General features: G+C 38.9%; 1 protein-coding gene across 3 annotated transcripts in view; it reads left to right on the top strand.

Moving 5' to 3' along the window:
• Positions 1-6,311: 6,311 nt before the first annotated feature.
• DENND2C (DENN domain containing 2C) overlaps positions 6,312-18,386 on the top strand; it is a 69,431-nt gene continuing 57,356 nt past the window's right edge. Inside the window, exon 1 of one of the 3 annotated variants that reach the window (XM_039356913.1) lies at positions 6,312-6,451. The gene's annotated coding sequence lies outside the window, so the exon portion shown is untranslated. Of the gene's footprint in view, positions 6,452-13,262; positions 13,443-18,386 lie in introns of those variants that run through there. The other 2 variants (XM_039356914.1, XM_039356918.1) reach the window with 2 other exon arrangements.

The following is an 18,386-nucleotide window of genomic DNA, read 5'->3' as shown; positions in this document are numbered from 1 at the left end:
TGGATTCTGCCTCTGTCCCCCCCAGGATTGTGCCTGTTCAGGATTCCAGTTTGCTACACCCTTGTGCAGAGATTATAATGGACTCAAGCAATTCAATTTCTCCCCACAAGCAGTTTTCATTCCTCCCCTCCTTTTACCTCTTTTTGTTTTTTGTGTCTTTCAATAATTGTTGACTCCTGACGACTGCCTGGATTAGTCTCTGCAATTTTCTTGGCAAGGTTTCTTTTTCAGAAGTTTGCTGTTGCCTCCTTTCTAGGATTGACAGAGAGTGACTGGCCCAAGACTTAGCTGGGTTGTGTCTAAGGCAGGACTTGAATTCAAGATTTCCTAGTGTGTATATGTGTGTGTGTGTATTTTTTTTCTGAGGTTTTTGCGGGTGTTTGTATGTAGGTCTTTGGTTATTCGGGCTTTCTCCCGCGTCAAATTGGAAGTGTCTTGGCGACGTTTCAAGTAAGTCCCATTCGTCATCTTCAGGCTATATATATGCTGGGATAGCTATTTTGAGCTAATTAGCTCTCATCTTCCTCTCATATTTGGGCCGACAGGGTGCATCAAAAAATACTCAAGACATATATATATCTCAAGCCTCAACATACTTTGTTTCATGAATCTGTGATATGATTTTGCTATCTTTTGTAAAAACTGGCAATTACTAAGCAGAATGTAATCTTGAGTGAAAATGTTCAACTTCCAGCTCTAATCAGACAGATCTTTCTTTTGTTTAGCTGCCTTCTGCATACTTGTCATCAACACCAGTAGGCAAACTGCCCTGGATTCCTGGGTTTATATTCACAGCTCTCCTAATAGAAAGTTATTCTTTTGATAGAAGGGTTAAAGAAGAATATAATAGTTACTTGAAACCATGCTAGAGCCCTTTTAGGTTTAGAATTGACATAGGAAATGCACGTAAATATAGATACAAAGTACAACCCTGACTCTAAAAAAAGAACAGGAAACCTTTGGCCTTCCAGTTGTTCTGGACCTCTGAACACAGCCTCTTCATGTCACTGGGAAGAGTTAGTATTGAAGTCTTCATTTTGATTCATCCAAATCGATTCCTAACCAGATATCCTTGTGAGAGATTCCTCCCCCAAATAGGTTCTCCCACAGGTTTTTTTCCCTTTCCAGATCATGAATCTGTACATTTAGATCTATTAACCATGATACACCTAGCATCACTTGCAAGGCTACCTGCTGGGCAGTAAAAATCTGGATGACCAAGAGATGGCAGCAACCAAGAGATGGAAATCTTTCATTTTTCACTCAGACTTGATTTCTGGCAACAAATCCATGTAGTTTTCCAGGCAACCTTTTTGCAGAAGTAGTTTGCCTTCTTTCTAGGGCCAAGAGAGAATGACCTACCTAAGGTAGGACTAGAACTCACAGCCTCCCAGTTTCTAGTCAGGGGTGGGCAATAATTTTCCCAAGGGGCCACATGAGAAACTGGGACTGTTGTGAAAGGCTGCCAACACCGCCCTACCCCACCAACATTGCCTTGCCCGTAATGCTGCCCTGCCTCTTGCTACTAACACCACCAATACCATGGGCTGGACAGGGACAGCCAAAGGGCCAGATGTGGCCCACAGATGGCACAGGTCTGCTCTAGCCTGATGCCTTAACCACTGTACTCTACTAGCTCTTGGGACTAGGATACTGACTGTTAAAGCAGTAGATTTCCATGCATGATCATGGAAACATTACGATATACAGGTGTAAGAGCAGCTATATGACTAAGATATTTAGCCTGCTGAAAAATAGACATTTTGAAGCAGGGATCAATAGTCTGTTCTTTCATATTGATTCATTTAAATTTCTGGTTTTAATATTCTGATAGCCAGCCTCTTTGAAATGATATTCTAATCTGCAAAGTACAATTCTATATGTGATTAGGCACAAATAAAATCAGTCAAGCACAACCTCAAATATGCAGACTTTTTCTGCTTTGCTTAAAAATTCTGAATACTTAATTTAGTTGAATGTGAGGCAACCCAGCCCACATCAACATAACTGCTAATATTTCATAAACACTGAAGACATGTGGCATTTTGGAGATTAACTAATTTAACAAGACAGAAAAGTGTACTTGATTTGGATAATCATTCATAAAGGATTACCACACAGTGTCATGAGTATGGAGCAGTTAATGCAGCAATTGCTACAGTATTAAGATAACAAAAGTCTTAAATGCTTTTCACTGTCAAAGTTACCTGTTATCATTAATATTACTTCATACGGTAGTTATCCCATTATACTACAGTAGTTCTACCGCCATCTACTGACTACTGTTTTTCTTCTTCTTTTCAACTGTGTACAAGTCTCAGGCTGTCTGGATAAGTTCCTGCAGTTTTCTAAGTTAGGTTTTTCAGAAATGGTTTTGCCATTGCTTTTCTAGGGTTGAAAGAGTGACTAGCCCAAGGCACCCAGCTAGTTTTATGCCTAAGGTGAGACTGGAACTCATGATTTTCCAGTTTCTAGCCTGATGCCTTAACCATTACACCAGACTGGCTCTCAACAGACTCCTGTTACAAATATTCAAAATACTTGTTAATATTGAATGATACCAGTAAAATGATAAAGAGCGTCCATGAAAGAGACGTAAAACAAGATGGATTGATGACATCAGCAAATATTGCAGACCCAACTGGGAGACAAACTTCTGCACCAAGTGGAAGATCAAACAGATTCCTGACAAACCTAGCAGATAACTTTGTCTCCCAAAAAGTAGAGAAGGGAACTAGGGGATTAGCCATTTTGGACCTAATTCTCACTAAAAGAGATGAAATAATGACACCAAGCTGGTAGGAATAGCCAACACTCCAGAAGACAGGCTTAGGATACAGGAGATCTGGACAGACTTGAACACTGAGCGCTATCTAACAAAATGAAATTCATTGGTGAAAAAACTAATGTTCTACATTTAGGCAAGAAAAACCAAATGTACAGGTATAGTATAGGGGGTACCTTGCTCGATAGTAGTAACTGTGAGAGGGATCTCGGAGTCCTAATGGACAATCATTTAAATATGAGCCAGCAGTGTGCTGCGCTGCCAAAAAAGCCAACACAGTGCTAGGCTGCATTAACAGAGGGATAGAATTAAGATCACGTGAAGTATTAATACCACTTTACAATGCCTTGGTAAGGCCACACTTGGAATACTGCATTCAGTTTTGTCACCATGATGTAAAAAAGATGTTGAGACTCTAGAAAGAGTATAGAGAGACTGGAGGCTAAAACATATAAGGAACGGTTGCTGGAATTGGGTATGTCTAGTTTAACGAAGAGAAGAACAAGAAGCAACGGGTGGAAACTAAGGAGAAACTTCCTGACAGTTAGAACAATTAACCAGTGGAACAACCTGCCTCCAGAAGTGGTGAATGCTCCAACACTGGAAGTTTTTAAGAAGAAACTGGATAGCCATTTGTCCGAAATGGTATAGGGTTTCCTGCCTGAGCAGGGGGTTGGACTAGATGACCTCCAAGGTCCCTTCCAACTTTATCATTATTATTTATTAAAAAAGCACAGGACCATATTGATTGGAAACACACGGAAGAGGCCTTCATCCTGCATATGGACAATTTCTAAAACGATGATGACGATGACAATGATTGCTTGATACTAGAACTTTGGGAGGTGTCCACTGGAATTGAGTGGCCACTAAATTTAAATAAGTAAATATGCAAATTATAAATTAGACATAAATAAAAAAACCAATTAATATTGATAGATTTAAAAAAACTCATGGTGCTGGTAAGTCTAAAACAAGACAACTTCAGGAAAGGAAATTTTTAATCCCCTGGATTTCAAGAAGGAAGAGATTTTACATTTCCATCACTTCAAAGCTTGGTTGTAATTAGTCTCACTGTATTAATTTTTGCAAAACAACTTGAGCCCTGGTATATAATAAAGCAAGTTTCAATTTAATATAGAGTCCAAGGGCAAAGCAATTAAACAGCTGTATGCTAATCCTGCACAATTAAGAACCACCATATCAAACCCAGATCCTTACCTCTTTATTGTGGCGCAGACTATTTTTCAAGTTGTACACATATTACACAGATGTTTTCAAATATATGAGAAATGCAATCCATGAATCTAGGAAGACAGCAAAGTTCTGCTAGCAAGATCATTAACAATGAAGTCCATATTCCATGCATAATTTACTGTCTGGATAATGACAAGAGTTAGCCAACTTACAGACTAATTCAAAGGCAAACTAAAACAAAACTGGCAGAACAGTTTTGTTCAATTATTGAGGAGGGAAAGTCTAAAAATATCGGAATTACTCAGAAACTTTTATTAGTTTGTATACCTGGAAAAAAAATCAGCCCTTATTCATTTGAAATATATCACTATGATGGTACAGGATGTTCTCTAGAAAATATCATTATCATCATCAGTATTACCAATTTGTATAGGTCTCCCCCTTTGAACAGAGCCCAGTATACTGAGTGGATCACTTTCTTTCTCAGATTTAGCCTGGTTATTGAACAGAATAGCCTCACCAAAGGACCCCTGACTTCAAGTTTGTGTTTCTGTCCCCAGAACTTTGTAATTAGTGATTTTGCAGAATTCCATTGAAATTTAGCCATAGCTCAGGAAGAAGATACAGTAGTCATGTGCTTTGCACTACGCCGCCACATCTTACATCCTTGCTCTAAATAGCCGTTCTCCTTTCTTAATGTTCATGTGTAAACAACAGCTTGCAGCCATTTGTTTTAATTGTTTCTCCCATTTGCTCATCTGAATGCAATGACACTACATCGCTACAATTCTTAGGTGTGAATGTGAGAAGGTGTGAAAGGATTTGCCTCTCTCACAGCTTTTCAGTTGCAATGGTGAAGTGTTTGATTCTCCTAGGCTGGAGTGGGTGGGTGAGCACTGTGCCATTACAGCACCTGAGGGTAAGTGCTCAGTGGGTGATTCTGCAGGGTGTGTCTTCTGTGGGTGTAAGGAAAAAACTCCAGTGACTTCCAGTGATAGCATTACATAGAGAAATTCAGCTTTGGCAACAAATGCAAAACATTCATTTGTCTTCCGCCTTAAGAATTGCATCCGGTCTGGGATAAAGCAATATTTTGAAGAACTCTAAAGAGCTTAGCATTGTTGTCTTCTTTCCCCGAGATAATCATGATTTTGAAAAAAATCCCAGTTTTGTTCCTTTTTAAAAGAAAACTTGAGGTGTTACAGGGTCTTTCTTCATTGCATTTATCTACCATCTCACTGGTATCGAGCTTTAGGGATCCTCTCCAGCTGTGAAAGCTGTCATCAGACAGGGGGATATATCAGTAGGAAGAGCAATTTGAGAATCTCCTGAAAACACGAGGAAAGGAAAATATTTAGGCTGGATTAGGCCAAAGGTCTCTCTAAAAGACTTTGATCCCCATAGTGGGCAATCACTATGAGGGCTCTACAAGGCTGACATGGAGATAGAAACTCTCTCGCTTGTGATCCAGCAACTACAGTAGTATTCCGAGGCCATTGATCCTAGAAACAATAGTTTATCCTCCAAGAATTGCCCAAATTCTTGGTTTTGTTTGTTCTAGTAATATATAACACACTGGCCTCACAACTGAAAGCTGTGCCACATTTAGCCTGTTAGTGAATCTACATGATCACCATTATCCATGAGTTGTGTAAAGTTGGTTAGTGGTATTCAAATAAGATGTTTGAAGTGTTAAAAAAAAAGCTAACACCAAATACAACTTCATATAGCTTCACATCTTAATATCCTTTTTGATCCAGTTTTTACACCCATCTGTGAATGTAGGTCTGAACAATCCCATCGTATCTTAAGTTAATTTCAAAGTAATCGGACTGGGCCGCTGCTGCAAATTAGGGTTGCTTAGTTTTATTTATGAAGAAAAATGGCAGCATTTGCTCACGTGAATGTGCAACAGCCCGAACGTCCGTGTTATCTGCTCAATGCGACACGCGCACATCCAAGACGGCGAGGAAGGAGTTATAGACGGATACTGAAGACCACAGCCAAAGCCGCGGCATGACAACAAGCCTAACTTTTTTTGCTGGGAAGGCGCCTCAACTTTCGTTTGTTCATTTGATTTTGTTTTTGCCGAAGGGAACTCTGACAGCATATTTCAGCCATCTGTTGCCAGACATTCTTCCTTCCCGGCCGCCCGTGGGTGAATGGCTGGGTGTAGCACATGCCCCAAAGCGCCCGGCAAGCCAGCCACAACGATCCGAAGTAGCGCCCACGTGTACTGGGGGGGGGGTGGAAGGGGGAGCAGAGACGAGGGGGCGGAGTTGTATATTAGGGAAGGGCAGGGCTTGGCGTCGGAGCGACGGAGGCACTAGCCAATAGGGCCCTGCCCAAATGTGTCAACTTCGGAAAGCGGCTCTACTAGGTTCTTGAGAAGTTGCCAGTGGCGGCGGCGGTGGCGGCGGCAGAAGCCAGAAAGGGATCTCAGTGGGAGTACGGGAGCGATGGAAGCCGGTGAGTGGGGAAACATGGGAATTGGCTGCCATTGAGCCTCTTGTTTAATTTGAGGGGTTGTTTGCCTAACTCGGAGGGAGGACTTTCTGGCTTTTCTCCAGAGACTGGCGGGGCATTTGACCGACACTTCTTGTGGAGAGCAGGCTTGAGATCCAGGCTCTGCTTTGGACGATGGTGCAAACGCTCCTGCGACGCTCAAACCCGAGTGACCGTTTGCGGAGGGAGTTTAGTTGATCCCCTCCTTGCCCATGGGGATCTTTCATTAGGAGAAACGAGGCACCCTAGAGAAACTTCTTCGACCCTCAGTCCTGAAGAAGGCCAAGGAATGGCAAATCCTGCTTGAGCACGCGTAACTTCTCAAAACGCGAAAACTGAATGGTAAACTCCTGCCCATAGAATAGCTGGTGGGTGGGTGGAATATTCTTGAAGCTTGAGGCAGATTCTCCTTTCTGAGTTTGTTTTTCCTGTAGTTTCTCTTAAATAATAACCTGCGTAATAGGATGCCTGATTTATGCTTTATAATAAGACAGTGGCTAATTAGTCTACCTGAAAAAAGTTCTTCCCAGAACTCATGGTTAAATGAAGGGATTCCATCCAAAGATGGGGGTGATGGCCACTGGTGTAAAAGGCAAATGAAAAGGTTAAGATAATTCACCCGAAAGAAAGCTTCTAATCACCAATAGTTGTGGTAACTACATTTATCCTCCATGAGGTGGCAATGCCACTTTCTCAAGGAAAGCAGTCAGCAGCAGTGTTGATTTCCAACTGGCTTCCAGTTGCTACTAGAATGAGTGGTTTTTGGTCTGATCCAGTAGGACTCTTTGAGATGGTATAGGTTCTCCTGCTTGAGCAGAAGGTTGGACTAGAAGGCCTCCAAAGTCCCTTCCAGCTCTATTCTATTCTATCCTTTTTATTTATTGTAGTGACAATTAATAGCATTGGTTGAGGCTTCAAGTATTACCTATTTTGGTGTCAAATAAGAAAATGATGTTGAATGATTGCTCTAACTGTCCATCACAGCTAGGAGCAATTTTGGAGTTTTTTGTGCTTATTTGTTTTGTGTTGAGTTTTGTATGGGAAGCTTGCTGATCCTAAACAATCTCTATTTATGTGACAAATAATTTGGTGGGGTGATATTGGTCGTGATTGAAGACTGTACAGTGTGCCTTCTTTCTTTTGATACAGTCCTGAACTAGGAAGGCAGCTGCTTGCACACATGCTGTCAGTGAAACAAGATTCAATGACCACAACAGCTTGTTGCTGTCAAAGCAATATGTTCTTCAAACTTGATTCTGAGTTTATCAAAATACTGCAATTTTAAAAAATCTATTACTGGGTCTGTATTGATATTTGAATCTCGGGGTTAGGATTTTAAAAACATTTTTGATTTTAAATAGTAAGTAGAAAATCTAATGCACAAAGCTAAAACTCAGAAGTGTTCAGGTCACAAAAATATGTTGATGACTCTTGGGAAATATATGCCACTCAGATTAACAGAAGGTGAGTTGCAACTTTCTGGAAGAAGGTAAGGACAGCACTATGTGCTCTTAAGAACTGTGTTTGCAAATTCCAAAGGTTTGTGTTGGAGAAGAGTCAAAGGGTCTGCTTAGCTGAATTTTCCCCCTGCAATGTTTTGAAGCAGTTTCACAGCACTATCAGGAAATGGTGTAATGGTGTTCTGTGACCTTTTATTATATTTAGGAGAGAAGGACAATGGTGCTTTTCCTAGTAGAGAAACAAAGGGAAAATGTTGGCTAAGGAGTTTTGAATAATGCCATAACAGCCTCTGTGGGATCAAAAGGGACTGTAATTGTATTGAATTGTGAGATTCCTGAATTTGCTGACAAGTGAATTAAGAACCTAAATTTTGGCTTTATATCCTAATACAAAGATTAGCACACTTAAAGTTTATTTCATATAACATCAAGATGCACCAACTAGAATCTTATAAATTTAAATGACCATACATTTTATTTTAATTGGACAGACTTCTCAATCTTTTCCTATAACGTAAAATTTGATTAGTGGATGTAAAATTTATGGAGATAAGTAATGGTTTGTTATTTTCTTTGTTTAGTAAACAAGAGCCAGAAATCCTTGCTCATCTACTGCAAATTGCTAAGAAATTTATTGGTATATCCCAATCTACCTTCTGTTCATTCTGCACCAATGAAAAGGAAAAATAAATACAAGGAATTGTTATTCTCTGTATTGTCCTGTTAAAAATGGAAGCTCAAATAACAGAAAAAGCACTTTCTTGGGCTTGATGCCTGTTTGTAAGAAGAATGTTTGTTTCCTGATTTTATACATACACAAAACGTTTTTCTACTATATCTGATCATTAAAGAAATAATACATTTTTGGAGTAAGAATAAAGTTTCTTCAGCTTTGTTGGCATTGAAATGGTTTGGATTGTTGCATTTTTTCAGAAAAATATTTTTAAAATAAAATTCAGTGTATAATATCTAATCATGTTGTAAGTATCAGGAATTCTAAATCAACATAGATTTTAATCCTAACTTCTATCTGTTGTGTACATTACTTTGCAAGAGAAACAAAATAAGTCAAACTTTGGGGTTAACTATAACTGTTTTGGGGGGATCATTAAGAATAGTGAGATTCTGTCCCTCTTTAAGGGAGTCAGTGGAGAGTGAAACCATTCTCTATGGATGCCTGAAACGAATACATCTTGCCATACTAAACTGATGATTTGATAGTATGTGTGAAATCTTTGTGTCTCTGCATGCTTCTGAAATAGCCTTTGAAACATCCTTCACAACTAGACAACTTTAGCAATATGTGTTTGTGTGGTGGGTGATACCTGTATAGCTGGTTTGCCACTCTCACTAGGTTATAATTTTTTTTTATCATCCAAGGAGATGAATCGCAAAGCTCCTTTTTGTATAAAACATGCCTGAACAGCCACTTGGTTTCACTTTTCCAATTAACCGCATTTTCTAGTTGAGTGGCTGTAGTTTCTCCTTTTTAAGTTCCTTAAGAACAGAGAAAGGTTATAGTTCTTGTCTAGAGAAATTTTAAGAATGGGACTCCAAGTGAGAGTAAGAGTGGTCCTTAGTGCTCTCTGAACTTAGTTGTTTTCTTGAAGATGTTTCATTACCCAAAGCAGTAACATCATCAGTGCTAAAAAAACAAGAGTAAGAGTTGTCTAAGGAAACTCTTCTATCATGGACAAAGTATAAGTCACATTTAGTGAATATCACTGAATTCTGAATTTCTACAGTATTTGATTTTTCAGAGATATTTTGCCACATAATAGATTTTTAAGATTAATCCCTCTAATGTATGTATATGGACCAGGTTCCCACATTGTATGAAGTCATAATCTTGTTTGCCGATTTAGATTATTGTGTGAGCCCAGACAGTGATGACTTGTAAGTTGTTGCTTATTAGTTTCTGCATTAATATTCAGTGACCTTCTAGTTATCATGGATTATAATTAAATGTAGACTCTAGAGACCCAGTTTTGTGTAGTGGTTAAGGCATCTGCTAGAAACTGGGAAACTGTGAGTTTTAGTAGTGCCTTAGACACAAAACCAATTGGGTGATCTTCAGCTGGCTAGTCCCTCTCACTCAGCCCTAGGAAGAAAGCAATGGCAAACCACTTCTGAAAAACGTTGCCAAGAAAACTGCAAGGTATTGTCCAGGCAATCTCCAAGAATTGGACATGATTGAATAGAGGAAAAAAAGATTAATTATGCAAGCATTTATTTGGTATGTTAAAAGAATATTTAAGATAAGTTATCTATTTGATATGTGTGTGAAAAGACTTATCCTCGACATTCTTTATGTATGTTTTCACAGTGTGGTATATCAGGTTTGCCAGTTGGTCCCATGAACTGTGCTTCACTTCTTGACTATCTGTGATATTGCGATGAAAGAACTTGTAATCTTGCATTTTCTCTTTTTTTCCCACCTTGGCAAATCCTTCTGAGAAAAGTCTGGCCTTTTCAGGTCTGTTTCCTGGACTGTATCCTGTATGCCCATTTGAAAGATTTACATGGAGGACTTTGGAAACTTTTTCAGTAGGGCTGCAAAATGATGTGTGAGAATGATCTTGGGAGAGGGGAGGAAGAGCCACAAACTGTACAACTGGCATTTAAAGAAATCTCAGCCCACAGAGGAGGCATGGGAAGCAGAAGGAACCTTCCCTAGTTTTCCGGAGAGTAAAAGGAGACGATGGGGAAACGTTTCTGTTACTGTAATCATACAATACAGATAAGAGTTAGTATTCATAGTTGTGTTCTAGTTTAGACTACTTCACATAACTAAATTGGTCTTTGGCTTTGATGGTCTTTTTGTAAAGTGCTGCACCATATAGGGCAATTGATGACAAATAGGATAGAGGTAGAATTCGTAGGAATGAACTTCTTGTAATCCTACATTTCTGAACGATGTAGAGGGGATGTCTGAGAATGGATGGCATTCCTTTTCTGGAAGTACCAGTTCTTTGGAACAGCTTCCTGATGATGGAGATCAGGCTGGCTCCTCCTTTTGGAGTTCTGGAAATGTTTAAGAGCTGAGTTGCTTTGGAGGGCCTTTCCTTCCATTTACTGTATACCTGATGCCACCTTGTTTTCTGTTTCTTGTTGGATTATTTGTTCTTATTGTTTTTGATCATTATATTTCTATATGGGGTCCTTTCTGGTTATCAACATAGTGTTAGGATTGGGTTGATTAGTTTTAACTGTACTGTATATGTTTTAATTTTTGTTTAGATAGCTTGTAAGATGTTAAGAGTTGTTAGAGTGTGGCAGGGTGGAAGTAAAATAAATAACTATATTTTTTCCTTTACAATTTAACATGTGCATCCATGTGTGAACACAGTAAATGCAAAGCCTTAACTCCAGAAAATTCTGAACCGTGATAGCTTATCCATATATCCACCTTCTAGAATCTATCGCCACTTCCATCCTTGACTGATGACCACAAATGACCCCAGAATCTTTGGTCAGGCATAAAGCAATCATTAAGTGAGATATTGCATGACTGTATTGTCTACAACTGCAATCCCAGTTCTCCCAATTGTGGTCATTAAGTGATTGCACCATTCATTAAGAAGAGCACAGGGGTGCCTCCGTGCTAGCTAGTCTCCTGAGCAATTTCATTTGTTTTCATTTGTTCTAAAAAGCTAGAAATCTAGTGAATCCAATCATTCAGAAGACTACAAAGAGGCTCTTTCTGGCCTTCCAAACAATCATGAGACCCAGCTCTATTCTTGGGAGGCTCTTTCTTAAAATTGTTCCATCTGGAAAAGGAGCCCTCTGATCGATCATGAAAATAGTGCTTGCTTGCAGAATGGCGCAATTTGACCTTCATAGGAAAGGCATGCTTCACATTGACTGGACATGCCCACCAGTTGCAGAAAAATGCAAAGATAGGTAGAGTAATTTACATGTAACCAGTTGAGGCCTTCCAAGTTTGGTAGAGGGAGGAGCTGTCCAGTGGAGAGAGATAGAAGGGTGGGGACAGTTGTGGTCAGTTGTAATGGGGAGGACGGGGAGAATGCCAAGTGCCCAAATTTTCATCATGTGGCCATGGAGGTACAGAATGTAAATCCCTTTGTTCAGCATTGTTTTAATTTTGAACAGTAGTTGAAAAAAATGGTTGTTAAGCAAAGATGACCTGTAAGTGGTTGACTTGCATTTTCCCTTTCTGGCCAAACAGCTGAAATTGTTTTAAAGTGTAACATATCTGATGGTCCTCACATTAAGGGAAGCTAATGTTTGCCATTCACATTTATGTGCATAGAAAGAAATAAGCAAAAACCCTAGCTTTTATTTTATGAAATAAATATAATTGCATTGTGTACAATATTTACAGATTGCATGAAAAAAGCTTTGGATTGTACTCTTGGGTAAAATCAGGATGATAGTTACAAACTGATATATTTACAGAGAGACATTGACTTATTACCATTTGTGTAGCAACCATTCAAAGTTATGTCACTGATAAAACAACTATCCTTGCACTTACAACTATCACAGCACACCCACAGTCCCGGGATCAAAATTCGGGCACTTGGCAAACAAGGTGCATTATTTGTGTATTATTTAGGACAGTTGCAGCATTTCAGGGTCATGTAGTTGACCTTCCCAGCCAGCTTCTGACAAGCAAAGACAACGAGGAAGGATTCGCTTAACAGCTGCATGATTCACTTAACTGAAGTGATTCGCTTAACAACCGTGGCAAAAAAGGTCGTAAAACACTTTAACAACCACTTTGCTTAGCAGTGGGAATTTCGTCCCAATTTGTGGTTGTAATTTGAAGACCATCTGTAATTGTTTATAACAAATAGGATACACATGACTTGTATATGACTTGTAAAATAGTTTTTTAAAAAGACCTTTTCGGTTTTGTTCAATTATGTTGCAGCCCTATATTCTAGTGCTCAGAGGAACGACAGGCAAGAGCATGTACAACTGGCACTCAAAACTGTGTAAGATGCTAGATGTGCAAACTTCTTCCATTGTCCCAGATGTGTAAAATGCTCCCATTGTACAGGGCTTAGCAACCCCATACCTTCCAGTTATTTTGGTCCACGAAAGGCTCTGATCAGAAGGTCTAGTGGTCAGGAGTTGTGGGGATCAAAGGATTTAGAGGGCACTGGTTGTCTATCCCAAATCTATTGTGAAGTGTGCTCCCCAGGAAACCCAGCCCTACCAGTCTATATTTATGTAACATTGCAAGAAATTGTTTTCCCAGTGCTTCCCCTCTGCTGCTTTGTGTCAGTTGTGAATCTCTAGGCTCTTTGCCAGAGTTTTAGCCTGTATTTGCCCTGGCCTCCAGATAGGAGGAAAAGGGTGTTGGCTACCAGGGTTGCTGGATAGTCTTGTTCACATCACAGTGCAGAGAAGCAGGGAAGTCGCCTGACATGGTTTTCCTCTTCCTGAACACTCACTGCAGAATGACCAGGGAAAATGCAATTGCACTCCGTTACATCTTTGGCTGCTGGTCAGAAATAAGGTTTTCTGTGGGTATTTATTTGAATAGCAGTGGCGGCGACTAGCTTTGTAGTAATTTGGTTTACAGCTTATTTGATTTTATCTTATGTGTTGTGGACCCAGGGATTGTTGTGTGTCAGCAGTGAATTATTTCTCACATGCTGTGCATCCTCAGGCTTGTGCTTTGTTCAATAAAATATGGTTCTATGCAGTGTATAAATTCAGTTTGTGTTTGCATGGAGCCTGAACCTTCAGCTGCTGACATGGAGTGGGTTCCTAGAGCAGCCTAAGTTGAATTGCAATTGGCTAGTTTGTGATGCACTCTGCTGTGTAAACATAAACATGGACTGATTTTTAAGGTCTTTGCTTTTCTGCAATACTTTTGGATTGTTTCCAGAATTAGTTTTTTCTGTATCCCGCTTTTTTTGCCTGATTGTGCTATTTCTCTGCTTGCTATGTGATGGAAGCACATTTTTCAGAAAGCCTTATATTACAGAACCAATCAGTTCATCTTTGTTGCCAGCTCTGTTATAAAGCCAATGGCTGCAGTAAACTCTGGGCTATCTCATAGTTGATGCCATGGTTACCCATGAGGCACACTATTTTCTAACAAAAGCCCTTGGCTTTGTCCTGCAATTGAGGAAATGTTAGAATGCCCCCATGAACCAGTGCTAAGGGCACTTAGGTCTCTTTTCCGGTCCCTGTAGTAGTTGCAGACAAATGTCTATCCTGTTTTAGATTTAGCAAGAGAAAGATTGAGTTGGCTATTCCTGCGTCTAAGCTAGTGATCTACTTTTAAGAAACGAGAGTCATGTTTGTTTTTAGTTCCCATAGAAGAGAGAAATGAGCCATTAACTACATAGACCTTAATGTTGATCACAAATTAATGGTATCTAAGTTGTTTTCTCAATGGGAAGTGATGCTTCTTGCCCAAAGTTTGGTATTAGAATCCTGATCAGATATGGTCTGCTACTACTGAATGTGCAGTTGTTCTGAAAACTCTGAAGGAAAATTAATTGTATTTTGGTTACAATTGATTGCAATTTTGTCACATAGGAGAGTTTGTCTCTCTCTCACAGTGGCCCTGAATTTGCAACTCTTTTCCTAACAGAGTCAACTTTTTCTTATTGCTGCATTTCCATTCTGTCCTAAGAAAACCTTAATCCTTTTGCAAAATATGGTACCTACCACATCATTCAAATGTGGTAGGTACCATATTTTGGACAGAAAAGAGAAGAAGATGATAATGCTGTCTGAAGCACATGGATCAAGTTTTTGGAAGATTTTGCCAACTCGGATCTCTTCTTCCTCTTCTTTATCCTTGCCTGCCACAGTTCCTAGATGAATCACCATGAACAGTAAATTACAGTAAATACAGTAAACTGTATTCGGTTGCATATAGTTGTATGACCATAGACAATAGATAGATAGATAGATAGATAGATAGATAGATAGATAGATAGATAGATAGATAGATAGATCTCCTCTACCTGATAATTGTGCAGAAAAGTTTTGAAGAGTATACTGTAGTTTTTATTATGACTGATTCTGTGCCTGGGTTTGTACAATATGTAGAGTTGAAATGTGGTTGGCTAGTTACAGCTCAGTGTAATATGCAAAAAAATGTAATGAGTTTCTAAGTTCCATGTGCTGACTCAAGCAACTATAGTAGTTAATTCAGCGATCCTGGGTTACTGTATTGCATGAACATAGTCACTGTGCCATGGTATGACTCAAAGCACTTGCTAAAATCCAGTTCTGTACAGTATTCAGCATAGAACATGCTTACCCATGTTTACCCTTTAGTTCAGTTTCTGGATTCACATGATACATGATAATCATTACAGACTGATATAACACAGTGGATTTAAAAATGATTAGCTAATGTTTGGTTCTCTATGATGTACAGATACAGCTTCTATCTTGTGAGAATTGTATTCAGGGTCAGTGAATTAACTGCGCAATGTCTCTTTGAATGCAGTTGAAACTCCATAGTTCTTTTCATTCATTTCCCTTTGGCTACCATCAAAGAAACCCTGTGCAGCCCTTCCTTTAGGAATCCTGCTAAGAAGTTGTACTGATTTTTTTTTTTAAATAAAGAATTAGAAAGGACATTGTAGCATGTTGGAATTCTTTTCATAGGGCAATAGGTTGGTGAAGAATGGAGAGTAGCCAACAGAAAAAACAGTAAAAGCCTTGTTGTGAAACTATTGCAGCTGGAGAACAAAGTTAAGTACTTATTTCATTGATTTTCTCAGGATGCTGGTATAATTGATTTTTCTTCTTTCAACTTGTTCTGATCAAGGAGGAAAACATGGGGGGAAAATAAGTATGAGATGTGTCCTTTGTTTTCTTCAGGAAAAGTGTTGCAGTATTTCAGGTAAAATGATGTTATTGGGACAGTTTTATGCCTCTGAAAGCCAGCAAATCCTTTGTTATGGGTTGATAGTAGTTGATGTCAGCTACTTGACAGAATAGGGGTTTGAAGGGTGATGAATTCTGGGGGAGGAACAGTGGGATTGGAGCCGAAACCAGCTCCTGCCTAATGTTGTTACCCTAGATGAATCACTCTTCCTGCTCCACACCTTTTCTGGAGATGAGTGAAACAGGGTGTTTCTAAGGGACTGTGTATTTACTTATAGTAAATGATATTTTTAGATAAACTTCTTATTCCCTCTGGCAGATTATCTACATGAAGGAGTCATCATTGAAAGATCTTTGGATGCCCATAGCTAGTTTGGTATTATGATGAAGTTGTTATTGAAATGTCTCCTAGTTTTCTTTGCTTTAATTCACAAGATAGTTAGTGACAAGAACCCTTGACATGCTCTGCCTTCTTTCCCACACTCAATATGCTAAAAATATAATTATAGTATATCCACCCTTTCAATATATCAACAGATTGGTAGTATCCACCACTGAGAATTTTCTGAGTGAATTAGGGAGAGAAGAAGGATTGTGCTTGTGTTCTTATCTAACCCATGTTTTTTACTCCGTTATCTCCTTTTTTTGAATTTGCGTGATAATTACTACAAGCGTTGCTTATAGTTCAGTGAACTTATATAACAAATTGAACAAAGTTGAACATTTTAATCTCGCATGTTGTGCAAATGTCAAGAGTTTTCATGTATTTTCCTATTTTGGGGAGGGAATTTCATATCTTTATGGGAAGTAGTTGGTGTGGAATTGTTGCATCTTTTATTAAAAACTTGTGTTATTAAAAGTACCATCTCCCTTCACATTGCTATTTTGAGGACCTACATAGTTGTCTAATAGGGCAAATAACTGGTGGGCCAGATTTACACCTAAAAAATGGCATGAGTTGCCATGACATGATACCTGTTGTCTCTTCATATCAGATAGCTTTGAAAAGTATATCTAGAGATTTGAATTCTAATAATAGATCTTCATTTTGTCATCCATTTCCTTGCCATGTATTTTTTTTTTATTATTCCCAAATGATGTAAATAACAGTTGCCTTGACTATTCCCTTTTGGTATAGTGCAGAAAGCATACACGTAACTAGGGAGGACATAACAGAATCAGATTTAAAAGGGGCTATTAAGTCTAACTCTCAGCTTAGTACAGGAATCCAAATTAAACTTCCCTAAGAAATGTCTGTCCAGTCACTGCTTCAACTGAACCAGCAAAGAAAAAACCAGCATTAAGTTAGGCTACTGTAGGAATTAGGAAGTTTCTGCTAAAATTTAATTGGAATATACCTTCTTACAACTCAGATCCCTTATTTTGTATCTTATGTTCTTGACTAGTAGAAAAACAACCAGTCTTTTCTTAAAACAAGAATACTACATAGAGAACCCCCAAATTAAAAAGCACTTATGGAGGGTGGGGTGAAGAGAAATGTCAAATAATCTACTTTGTTGAAAACTACATCATTGTAAACTCTAATGTTAGACAGAGTTGACAATAAGGAGTGATTTTACTTTTCCCCTCACAGATTTTTCTTTAAATCCTTCCCCGTTCCTATCACCAGAGGGGAAAATACGCTTACCGTAATCTGAGGGAGATTCAGGCACAAAACCCAATCCAGAAGCCTCATGGGAAAGCAGGAAGATATTGGATCCAAGGGTTAGTTCTGCCTCAGGCTAGGACATCCTATTGGAGTGTTAACTGTTGGCTGTAAATCTATGTCCACTGAATTTTCTCTAGGCATACTGGGGGCCTCAATGCTGGATGAATCTCCTGCCCTACTGTCAAGTTTCTTCTCTGCTGTGAAGAAACTCCACCTAATCTAATTGCCCAAGAAGTTTGAGTTGGCTCTCCAAGTCCCAAAGAACATACTGTCTAGAATATTTTCTTTGACACTTGGTAACCCAAGGAAAATACTCCTGAATTATTATTAAGCGAAATGCTTTGTAACATAAATACAATAGATTCAGAAACTGAAATCATCATTTTCATGTTAGAATAAATTTAAATCAGCCAAAATAAAGATATTCCACATTTCTGTACACAGTTATATTAGGTTGGGACGTTATTTTGGTTTGGTTTGGTTTGGTTTTTTAAGCCCAGCTCTCTTTACTGAGAGTGGAGGAAAGGGGTTCTGTATTTTCCCAACAATCAAGGTTTGTCTGTATTAGAAAGCTTAAAAAATAGCAACATGAATGCATTTTTGTTTGCACAGCTACAAAACTAAGTTTTATACCTGATTCCCTTTTTGTCTTTTTCTTAGCACAATGCACTCTTCATTCAGCCAGTTCCTTGTTCTGAAACAATATTAGTCCCATGTCAGCACTATAACTTCGGCAGGGCAAATCCTTCGAAAAAATCGTTTCAGAACATGTAGGGGCCTGTGCAAAGCATTTTTTAAACTGGTGCACCCAGCTATTTCTGCATGCACATGTATGTATACAATTACTTTACTCCACGTCCTTCCTAGCAAACTGAAAACATGCATGCAGAGACAATAAGGAAAAAATGCAGCTAATTTAACAATTCAGAAAGATGTACTT

Source organism: Crotalus tigris, unplaced genomic scaffold (genome assembly GCF_016545835.1).
Source record: "Crotalus tigris isolate CLP2741 ecotype Arizona unplaced genomic scaffold, ASM1654583v1 scf7180000018838.1047803, whole genome shotgun sequence".
Taxonomy (NCBI): Eukaryota; Metazoa; Chordata; class Lepidosauria; order Squamata; family Viperidae; genus Crotalus; species Crotalus tigris.
This window is presented reverse-complemented; position numbering and strand designations above follow the sequence as displayed.